Raw genomic sequence first — 11,374 nt, 5'->3', positions numbered from 1 at the left:
TAGATATTTGAAGCTATTTTTGTAATTGTGGGAAGTTGTTAATGAAGTCCTGTTGAAAACTTCATACCTGTTTTCCAATAAAAATACAAAAATGTTTTGGTTCTCTCATAAAATGTTTCAAAAGGCTACCTAAGTGACCAATCTAGCAGAATCTCTTTATCAGCAGTATTATGCAAATCTTTTATAACATACGAGTGAAATCTCCTTGAAATAAGAGATATGTGACCCTGATCATTAGCCTAATAAATACTTCATTTTTTACCAGTTCAAAGAACATTTCAGCAATAAAATTAAAAATGCATCTATTGTTCGAAAAATTGTTATCGACTATCATACTTCTCGATCAGGATCTAAAGAGTTAATGTTTTACTGATGAAAATCATTGGGTCATTATCTTCTTCAACTTCATCATTAACAAATTCACATACAACTAAACAATAGTAACCTTGCATCAAGTTTGTACTTGCGAGGAATCAATATTATGAAACGATGCTCAGTTAATTATAGTCTTAATGGGTGCGATTACGCAAACAATAATTACAAACTTGTTTTTCCCATCAATGTGGAGCATCCATAATAATTTCTCCTTTATTCAAGTCCAAATAAAATATGTGAACTTGATATGATGTTTCAAATGTTTCTCATTAGTTATAGAATTTCTATCACCTATCCTATAAATGAAAAATAAAGAATTTCTCTCCTATAAAAATGTTTAACCATTTTTCAATTAATTTGATCTAGAGCTTGAACATGGATGAACTGTTTACAGATGAAGTAGGATTAAATTATTGTATGAAACACATTTTATCCATGATTAGATAATGCAAGCAAGTTTTATTTAGTTGCAGGGCAACATTTAACAGGGTGTTTATTTCATTTTCAAGACTGAAAGCTACCATTGAAAAATTAAGAAATTTCAACTGCTCTCAGAAACTGGTTAAGCATTATTCAAAGTTATATGTTGAAACACAAAGTTTATAGGACATAAACTGTTACACTATAAGTTTTGTTCTGAGAAGTTGCAACGTCTAGGTCAGATCTATAACTCTACGGACAGAAATTTATTATAGATCGACTTTAATGTTGTTCTGCATCGTTTTAGATCTATTTTTCTTGTTCAGTTGATTGCAATGGAGTGCGTGAAAATAATAATCCTCTTGCATTCGTTGCTACAGTAGGCCTTCACTCTTACCGAGTGACGTCAGTAAAAGTTTTAGTAAACTTGTTTTCATAAGTTTATAACTCATATGTATTGATATTATCGATAGGAAACTTCAGAAGTGCTAATTATGTTCGCTTAATTCACTATACCCCACCCTTAGAAATTTCCTTGAATGGTACTTGGCTTCTCTTTACTTCATACAAGGTTGAAGGGAATGACTCGTTCCTCGAAGCTCCAATCAGAGAGGAGTTAGATCTTCCCTTATCTCTGCTCCAATGAAGAGAAAAATACAAATAAGAATGCCAAATTCTCCTAGAAGTTTTAAAACAGTTAGTTGGGAGTAAAAAACTCACACATTACCTAGAGCCTAGACAAATCTATAATAGAAAAAAAATGTTGAATAGTGACAAAGAAACAGCATCTTCCGGTGTGCTAGGTATCCATACCATCCATAATAGACAAATCTATAATAGAAAAAAAATGTTGAATAGTGACAAAGAAACAGCATCTGCTTTTGTGCTAGTTATCTCTCCACTCATCTATAAAATCTCTCTAATTTAGTAGCCTTGATTTCGCCCAGTTCTAAAATCTTGATAGATTATAAGAATATATTTATTTGATAGTGTTTGAAGATACTCGAATCTACAGTGTGAAAAAACGATTAAAAAATCTAGCTTGATTTTTTCTCAACCACAAAAATGTTTTCCTCAACTTTTCCTGTTACGCCCAATAATTTGCGTTCTAATAACCAGTTCGTGATGAAGTTTCTAGTCAGTGATCTTTTATGCTTTATTTCACTGACCAGCTTAAAAGAAACCGAAGCTTATTGTTTTCGAAGTGTATTTAGTTTTTCATTGACTCCCAGAGACTCGACTAGTTTGTTTGTAATGCTTGACGTGTTTAAGCGTTTTTATTCTGTGATAAAAAGATCGATTCAATAATCAGTTTGGCTGAAGAGTGCCACTTGCTGTGCCGTGCATTCAGTCTTCTGTGGAAAGTTACTAATTGAGGGTCTCTAAATCAATTATGTTCTTCATGTACATGACCGAATAACACTTATTTTGTTATTTTTTAAAGAATATTATAACTTTTCTACTGAGAGTAGTCTAGTTTTCCTGTTCTTCAGCTCTAAAGAAAAAAATCGGTATAGGTAACTTTCCATCTTCTCAATTGATGAAACCATATTTTCTCTGGAGATCTTTGAAACCACCAAGCAACCGTTATTGGAATTTGAATTGTTTCCTCATTCTTGTAAATTTTTTATTAGGTACATTTTTTTATTCTCAATTATATTATTTTCATCCTCCATTTCATTAAAACTGATTGGGTTACCATTTCCTCAACGATGCACATTTTTTTAATGATTGGAAACATTGGAATTTTTATTTTTCTCGTATAATTTTTTTATCAAATGCTTTTCACTCTCAATCACTTTCTTTATTTTTTATTGAATTACAACTGGTAGGTTCACCAATTCCTCAACTTTGTTGAAGAAATTGCGAATGTTGCTATATCTAACTATAATCAACAATATTATTGATAATCTCTGAAAGAAAATTTTGAGATAATTTTTATCATATATAAGAAAATTTTATTAAAAATTCTCGCAGGAGTTCTGCCATCTGCTTTTATGGAAGTCAGAACAAGATTTTTTAAAATATCTTCTATTTTGTTAATAAACAATGAAAAATTGTTGAGCAATTTTTCCAAATTGTATGCTTTATGTGCGTTATGGGGGCAATAATGGGATTTAGTTCCTGGTGCCCTCAAAATATGAATATTTTCAAATAAATAAATAAATAATGATTCTTCTTCTTCTTCTTTGGCTGTGCCTTATCACATTTAAATGGGGTCGGCATTCCTTCCTCTTAGTCTGCCTCTCCACAAAGCCCTATCCAATGCTTCCTCTCTCCTCCAACCACTCTCTCGCAAGTCAGCCGCTATTCTATCTCCCCACCTCATCCTAGGTCTACCTCGTCCTCTCAAACCATCCAAAACCAAATCCTGCACTCTTCGTCCAACATAATCCTCCTCCCGTCGCTGTACATGCCCAAACCACCTCATCCTTGTCTCCTGCATTTTCTTTCCCAGTGGTCCAACTTTTACAGTGCCTCTGATCAATTCATTTCTTATTTTATCTCTTCTTGTAACCCCACACATCCATCTTAACATTCTCATATCAGTCACTTCCATCTTTCGTTCCTGTTTCTTTGAAATGGACCATGTTTCTGTTCCATACAGCATAGCTGGCCTCACAACTGATCTATAACTTTTCCCTTCATCTGAAAATTCACTCTCTTATCACAAAGAACACCACTCATTTTTCTCCAGTTCATCCAACCACAATTTATTCTATGCTGTATTTCTACATCAAGCCCTCCATCTCTCTGTACACTTGAACCCAGGTACATAAAACTTGCAACTGGTTGGCAGTAAAAATAAAATAATGATTATTTTGCCAAAATCAGTGATTCATTGATTCCAACGTTTACATACTGTTTCAGGTTTTTTCTTCTACAAAAAGTCTCAAAAAATTTTTTTCTGAAAATCGATAATTCTTGTTCCAAGAATCAAGTAGAAGAGAGTGGACCTATCACCTGATCACCTCTCTCAATCATTTTGTTACCAGACATAACTGAATTGACGAGTTTACAAATTTCTATCAAAGCTCTACAATATTCAACCTGGTTTTTAGTCTGTACAAGTTTTTTCAAGTAAAATGTACTTCTCAAGTTCAATGTGATGCATATTAGATGATGCTTGTAGGATCTGCGAGTTTTTTATTATTATACATCCCACAACTCATGCCAAGAACCGGTTCATGATATTACTGGGATCCATTTTCGAGCCAGAATTGATTATAGGTACCAAAACGATGGCTTTAAAATGCATCAACACACTCGCAACAAGCTCGAGGATGATTTAATCGAAAATAGTTTATCATGATTCAATTGAAAACAAATTGGACATTGGTTTGGGAGTACCGTAAAACATAGTACCTATATAGTAAAAACATTCAAATACAATTATTTTATTGCAAGGAAAATTTGACGATTGAATCTCTACTTTATCGCGTAAATTATATTGTATTTTTTCAAGATTGATAATAAGATGGTTAATGAAATACAGATACATTTCTTAGATGCAAAGCGGTTGGTTTAGAAAACGCACACATCTTGAAACAGGAATGTTGCTAAAATTGCGCACAAGTTTAAAAAGGAAAGTAAATAAATGCCAACGCAGGAATAAATTCATCCAAAGGAGAATTATTATCTTAAATATCAACAATGTAGCGTACCCTACACTAATTAATTGAGAATGAAAACATTTTTACAAATCATAATATTTTAAGTAGATATATAATTTTCTCTTGAATAATAGCCTACCTATTTATTTTCGAATGATGGCATCCTAAAAAAACAGTCGATCCTTCTAATATTAGAAATATATAGAAATATAATACTACCGTATTTATAATCACTAGAATAATATTATCAGTTTATGTATTCATATTTCTCTAAATTTTAGATACTATTTTCGTATTCAAAGTTCGGTGAGATGTGTTTTCGTGTCTTCTTTTGTAACATATTTAAGAAAATGTACACTGCAAACATGTTGAGGAATTTTTCCATATTAAGGTGAAATGAAAGAGATATTGTCAGAATGTGGAACTGACAATATATCTTTCATTTCACCTTAATAATTCAAGAGATTCTAAAAACATTGTGTCAAATACTTTATTCATAAAAAATGAGATTTCTATTTCGTCGGTAGGTACAGTACTGGTAATACCTGTCTATTTTTATGGACATATTCACCCACAGATTAACTTGCTAGTTGAAGCATTATAACCACTTTGAAGCATCTATAATCAACGTAATTGATATGCTTGGGGCAAGTTTTTTCCAAATAAATTCATACTAGCCTATCGCTCATATAGGGTAAGAGTGAAGAGTATATTATTTCCTTCATCATCGTTTGTAGTTCTGCCAGTTACTCTAACCTTTTATTAACAATAATACGTCTTCGTTTTCCTTGAATTCTATTATCGAATTATAGATGTTATCGACCAACTATTACTCACATACAATAATTGTATTTTTTATACCTAATTATTAGGTAGGCCTAACACTGTATTTACAAAATTTGGTTTCTCATCATTTATCCAATTTGCAGATGTGAATTAATTACCTTTGAACAATAATTGTTTACTAAAATACAGTACTTAAAATAAAATACAGTAATTGGATTGCAGACCTGAATACAGAAACTTTCGATATCATTTAACCTTTGCTGAGCGTTGTGCATAAGTGCATAATAATTGGATTTATCACAGCGTGAAAATCTATTGGCAATTTTATTATTCACCGGGTGTTCTGTAGATTTTAGTCCCTATTAGACTTGACTAATATAGACTTGTATCTTTCTCAATAGTGTATGTGTTTTTACACTTATATTACATTCTTTTTTTAGTCCTTTTCATAATTTGTTCTGAAGAATTTAAGTACATTTTTGTGGTGCTGTTGGTAGCCTACCTTATTAGTGTATCAAACGGTCGCTAAGATCGGCTATAAGTTAGGCATATATTTTAGTAGGCAAGAGACTAGAGAAAACTACAACAATTATCGAATTGATGATTTGAGATGATGCCTGATATGACTCTAAAAAAGAATTCTGATTTCAACAGAATTAGTAGCTTGCTACTATTAAAGAGAGAGTCTTTTAGTGTTAGTGGGCTACTTATTACACTAGATTAAACCCAGAGAGTATAGAATTACATTCTATAGTCTCTGGTTATATCTGTTAATTAATGATTCAGTAGATAGTGGTACAGTTGCCTATATATTGATACCGGTACTGTAAAGGGACTAAAAACACTTCACTTAAATGGGTTACTTCTGTACAAATTAATAAAAATAATTTGAAAACTTGTAGTACCCTTTATTATCGAAAACTTTAAAATATTACAACTAGTTTCGACCATAACTTGGGTCATTTTCAAGTTGAATCAACTTGAAAATGACCCAAGTTATGGTCGAAACTAGTCGTTGTAATATTTTAAAGTTTTCAATAATAAAGGGTACTATAAGTTTTCATATTACTTTTATTAATTTGTACAAAAGTAACCCATTTAAGTGAAGTGTTTTTAGTCCCTTTACAGTACCGGTATCAATATATAGGCAACTGTACCACTATCTACTGAATCATTAATTAACAGATATAACCAGAGACTATAGAATGTAATTCTATACTCTCTGGGTTTAATCTAGTGTAATAAGTAGCCTACTAACACTAAAAGACTCTCTCTTTAATAGTAGCAAGAAAATTCTATTCTAATATTTCTATTTCACAATTCTGTTGAAATCAGAAGTATTTTTTAAAGTAATATCAGGCATTGTCTCAAATTATCAATTCGATAATTGTTGTAGTTTTTTTCTAATCTCTTGCCTACTAAAATATATGCCTCACTTATAGCTGATCTTAGTGACAGTTTGATACACTAATAAGGTAGGCTGCCAACAGCACCACAAAAATGTACTTAATAAATGTACTAAAATATATGCCTCACTTATAGCCGATCTTAGTGACAGTTTGATACACTAATAAGGTAGGCTACCAACAGCACCACAAAAATGTACTTCAATTCTTCAGAACAAATTATGCAAAAGGACTAAAAAAATGTAATGTAAGTGTAAAAACACTTACACTATTGAGAAAGATATAAGCCTATATCAGTTCATTCCATGTAAGCAATAGGTCCAAGACTTAAAATACGGATAAGGACGATTAAAAAGTGAATCTACCAATTACAATTAGGCTAAGTGAATGCGGAAAGCAAAACAGAAAAAGTGACGTTTTAATCTACAAATTAGTATTCTGAGATCGAGTTTCTTTTTACCTGCCTACCGGAATACTGGCTTTTCGTATTCTTCAATAACAAAACTTAGCTGTTGAAAATACTGGTGCAGCATAGGTACAACTCTGCATTCCGCTGTGATAATTAGGTAGTTATAGGTACGTCATCAATGTGTGTCGACGTTCGATCCATATCAGTGCAACTGCGATGAATCATATCATTTGATTGGTTGTGCATGTTTTCAGATTGATACAGCATGTTGCATGTTGAAGAAACAATCAAAGTTAATATAGTATCGCTTATGAGTATACATATTTTTTATTGACCGAACGTAGTGAGGTCTATGTTTTAACTCGGATTTGTTTTTGTCTGTATGTAAAGAGATTACAGCCAAACGCGTTGATAGAATTCGATGAGATTTGGCAGCAATATTCCTTTTTCAACTGCGCGTCGATGTATGTACACAAGGTTTTTTGAAATTTTGCATTTTAAGGATAATTTGAAAAGAAAAGGAATTCCTCCATACTCTGATATCACTATACATTTTAAAATCTACTTTGAAGATAGGATAAATCAGACTATAGAATTATCCATAATCAATCAGCTGACAAGTGGATTATAATAATAATAATATCGTGTGACCTGGCTGGCTCAGGTCTGGTGTCAGAGTTTTCAGGTCGCAACTGATCAATTTCAGGGCCTCTGACATGACCTAACGACTGCTTTTTAGGCAGCCGGGACCGACGTCTTAACGTGTCCATCCGAAACACGGGAGTGACCCGAGAAAAATATCTTGCCCCGGCTGGGATTCGAACCCGGGCCTTTGGATTACAAAGCCAGCATCTAATCCACTCGACTATAGTGGATTATTCATTGCAACAGATGTCTGGCCGTGTCCATTTCTATAAGGTAGGGTTTCAATATTTTTTATGATGCTCACATTTGGAAAACAAATTTAATAGGTGATTGAAAATAAAATAAAAAATGAATAAATGAACTAATTTTTAAGAGTAAATTATTATTCAACTGTGAATATTGTGATTCAACTGAATCAACTAGAACTCAGATACTCAGATACAAAAAGTATCATCAGATACTTGTGGATGAGAAAACTGCGTGAGGTATACTGTTCACAGAACTACTAGTTATTTTTTGAGCTTTTATTACCTATAGTAAGTAGTGCTAGTCTAATATTAGGAGAGGAATAGAGAAGGGATCGTCTTTTAATATCATCAATGCTAATATCATTTTAATTTGAATGATAATAATTTCTAGCTGTAACAATAATAAATAAATAAATAGAATACATATTATACATTAGGTGAGCATTTTTTTAATTTTTCAAATCAAATTGAAATCATCGTTCAACTTGTTTTCACTCTTGAACTTTAAGATAGATTTGAACAGTGGGTTTAATGCCAATAATATAGCAAATTCAAATATGTTTTATTCCTTCAAGTATTTACAGTGAAACATGAAAAAACTGAATATTACAGAATTCCTCCACATAGGCTAAACGTCTGCGTGAGGAGGAGAGTAAATAGCAAGTTAGGCTTCCTATAAACCTGATTTTGGAAGACGAATTCACTTTTCCATACGGTAAGTATCGATCTGCGCGAAAATTGTGTTGTTAGTCAGGGCGCAAATGTCATTCCGTGGTCATTTTTGAGTAACAGCCGTGGAAGATGTCTCAATTTCTTCGTTAGATCTAGCATAATGAGGATCGTGATGATGATAAGTCGAAATCACAGGCAAACACCTCGAAACAAGATGGGCGCAAAAATTTTCAGGGTTTTGCTATATCGCTTGTATTTCAATAACCGTTCAAGATATTCAACCGTTTTTCTAGACGAAAATATTTTTAAAATCTTCCTCTACAATTTTTGTTCTATAACATTTTCCTCTAAAACGTATATCTTTTCAGTTATAACCTTCAAAAGCCCAAAAAAACGTTTTTTCTAAATTTGTTCAAATTTCATTCCATTATAACTTTTTTTGTGCGAGAGAACAGAGGAATTTCGAATCTATGAAATCTAGAGCGTTTTTTCAACTTTGAAACGATATATCTTAATGCGCTGTACGTCAGAAAATTAGTTCTCCAGCGCCCTCCAAAGAAAACCCTGCATGATTCTGGTGCGTTTTCCATAGGCATGAGGTAACAGGCTAGAACTAAAAAATCAATTTTTTAATGATTACTTTAAGAGGCTTGCAAATGGTCTCAATCTCTTCGTTACAACAAGACGAATAAGAATATTGATGATGGAAACAGCGAAAATATTCGACATCATTGATACCATCTTGTAAATACAAGATGGCGGTCATTATTGACAGAAATTTTCATATCGCTTGTTATTCAGTTATTGTGAGAGATATCGGACTGGTTTTACCACCAAAGTGTTTATAATTATCCAAACAATGATGTTTGAGAGAATCATCTCATTTCGACCAGTCTTTCCATTATTCATTCAACTTCAAAAACTTGAAACATACATTTTCCGGGGATAATATTTCACTTTCCATCCTGTATGTATTCGCAGTAGACAAACACTAGTATTATTGGCACAGTGTTGTAGAATATTTCCAAAGCTACAAAATTACATCTGGTTGGAGACTGTAAGTCCATATTTTACGGCTGGAACGTCATCGGAAAAAGAGTAAAAAGTACTGTTTGCAGCGGAAAACACGTTTTTTTCCACCAAATGCCAATCCCAACAATTAGAAACCCGTGTAGCTCATGACTCCTTGAAGGTACAGACTAGGGAATGGTATCAATCTCTTTATAATGATGTGTAGAAAGAGATTATCCATGATGGCAATATCAAAAATAATGTTTGTCATCATGAAAAAAACAAGATGGCGGCAAAAATATATGTCGATTTTCAAGAAATCTTCTGTAATTCTAATAATATCGAGGATATCGGATCAATTCAGCCATCTGGAAGCTCCAAAATAATCATACTCTAATATCGGGAAGATTTATTCAATTCCACCAACTTTTTCTGTGGTAAATATAACTTCAAACTCTTGGCTTTTGGTGGAAAAATCGTGTTTTCCGCTGCAAACAGTACTTTTTACTCTTTTTCCGATGACGTTTCAGCCGTAAAATATGGACTTACAGTCTCCAACCAGATGTAATTTTGTAGCTTTGGAAATATTCTACAACACTGTGCCAATAATACTAGTGTTTGTTTACTGCGAATATACAGGGTGGAAAGTGAAATATTATCCCCGAAAAATGTATGTTTCAAGTTTTTGAGGTTTTGAAGGCACGGAGTGCCTTATTCCTGACATTTGCGCCCGGACTATATGTGTTAGCTTCATCACTCGGTTGATCTTCAGGAAATTATCAATTTGATTGACCTGGCGCAGTTAATCTCGGTATTTGAACAGTTTATCGGTCATCGAGAGTGGCTCCATTCCATAACCAGTTTCTTGTTTCAAGTGCTATCATTATCATGTAAACTGATCAACCAGCAATGGGATAAGCTACGGATCAGTTTTTTATGACCGTTTTCAGATTCTACCTGATATATAGATGACTATAAAAATATATATCGTAAGTTAGACTGATAAGTTTACTGAGCAAAAGCAGATGATACTTGTGATGGTGAATTTTCTCAAAAAATCGATCTTCTCAAAGCAGTTCTGCAAGTTTCTAGAATGATAACTTCAACATGATTTTGTTCAAAAACAAAAAATGAACTCACGCAACATCAAAACTTCTAAATAAAAAAATGCAATAACAATATTGCGTTACAGTTCTGCTGTTTTACCAACTTACTTCATCAAGCAATAAGAATCTTGCGATAAATCAAGAGGTCTCATTGATTGCATGAGTTTTCTCGATATGGTTAATACATACTTCTTTTGTATTCAAGCTGAAAATTGAATTCTTATTTAGAGTTTTTGAATCATCTTTATCTTGATAAAGGAATGAGAAACTTGCGATATTGCCTGGTCAAATAGAGATTTCATTAAATTATCCAATTTCATTCATGAACTTCTTTCTTTGTTGGAACATTATTTTTGAATGAACCGTTTATTATTTGGAAGACTAGAAACTGGAGTTGGACATAGATTTATTTATTTATTTTTGCTTGTTGTGATTTGTTTGTTGCTTGTGCGTGAGTAATTGGAAGTACGAGGGTGAATTATGATATGATCAAACGTCCAAGAAGACTTACTGGCAGGGGGTGAATAAGCTACAAGCAACTCAAGCTAAACACAGTACTGTGTGAGGATGGAAAACGGAAAACTGTGCTCAGTGTTTTCCTTCATGAAATCGCTCTTTGCCTTACAAGCCTCAATATACATAATATTGAGCTCGATGACGAACTCGCTTCGCTCGTCGGTTT

The sequence above is a fragment of the Nilaparvata lugens genome, chromosome 3, assembly GCF_014356525.2.
Source record: "Nilaparvata lugens isolate BPH chromosome 3, ASM1435652v1, whole genome shotgun sequence".
Classification (NCBI taxonomy): Eukaryota; Metazoa; Arthropoda; class Insecta; order Hemiptera; family Delphacidae; genus Nilaparvata; species Nilaparvata lugens.
This window is presented reverse-complemented; position numbering follows the sequence as displayed.